Consider the following 1,171-nt stretch of genomic DNA (forward strand, 5'->3'; position numbering starts at 1 on the left):
TGTTAAAAATAATAATATAAAATTTAAAGTCAAAATTAGCCGACGAAGTCTAAACAAAAGTTGTAGAGCGTAATTTTAGCTACGCGTACATATAAAGAACGTCAAAAACGGAGCTCGTATGCGAAAGTTATGGATTTTAGGAGTTTTGGCGCGAAAATCGAGAAAATCCGCATAGTCACGAGTTGCCACGTCACCCTCGCTAAAAAAGTGCCACGTGTCCTGCTGAGTCACCAAGCTGCTGAGTCACCAAGCTGCTGAGTCACCAAGCTACTGAGTCACCGAAGCTGCTGAGTCATGCGAAGCCACATGTAGGATTCTGATTTGACCGAAGGGAGGTCCAATCCGAGGCTAGCATATGGACCGAGCCTCGCATAGCCTAGCTCCGAGTCTCGCATACCCTAGCTTCGAGCCTCGCATGTGTGATACGAATCCGCGGTCCAATCAGCGAATGCCACCGAGACCCTCGCACGTGCTGACCACCTGCGCACCGGAACCAACTTCGGACACACGCCTCGGTCCAATCACAGACTGCCAGCGAGCCCTCGCATGCGCAGACCATGTGCGAGCCACCCCCCTGCGAAGCCTCTCAGCCGTCAGATCAGAAGACTCTCAGCCCTTGGATCAAGACTTCGGACCCTATAAATAGAAGGGTACCTGTGAAGGCTCTCGGTTACTTTTGGAGTTTTGCCATATTTAGCCCCTCTCTTCATATTTTCTTCATCTTAGAATCCCCCAAAGCCCCGGTATCGATTGTAAAGCCCGAAATACGCCACGAAGTGCTCGAGAAGCCCAGAAAATTTATTTTTTCGATTTCGAAGCCCTACCTTTGCAGAGCCCAGTTTCTCAATAAAACTCCCGGTTTTATTAGAAACGATCGTTTTAGGAAACGAATTGCTGCCCGGTTATCATCAAATCATGTGAGTGTATAGTCACTTTCATTTTACACATAGATATGAAGTATTTAACTTATAATACGTGCTATGTGTAAATATATTAATTGTTTATTTGAGGTGACTGTTGAGTTGACGTTTTATACAAGTTTTAAACTGTATAAGTATTTTTATCTACAAATATGTTGGGTAGAACATGGGTAGATAGTGATGTGTGATAAAATAAAATTTGAGGAGAGGCCTCGATGTGTTTTGAGATCAAGTCATCTAGCAGAGTTTGG

Source organism: Lactuca serriola, chromosome 8, assembly GCF_051521515.1.
Source record: "Lactuca serriola cultivar US96UC23 chromosome 8, Lser_US96UC23_V15, whole genome shotgun sequence".
Classification (NCBI taxonomy): domain Eukaryota; kingdom Viridiplantae; phylum Streptophyta; class Magnoliopsida; order Asterales; family Asteraceae; genus Lactuca; species Lactuca serriola.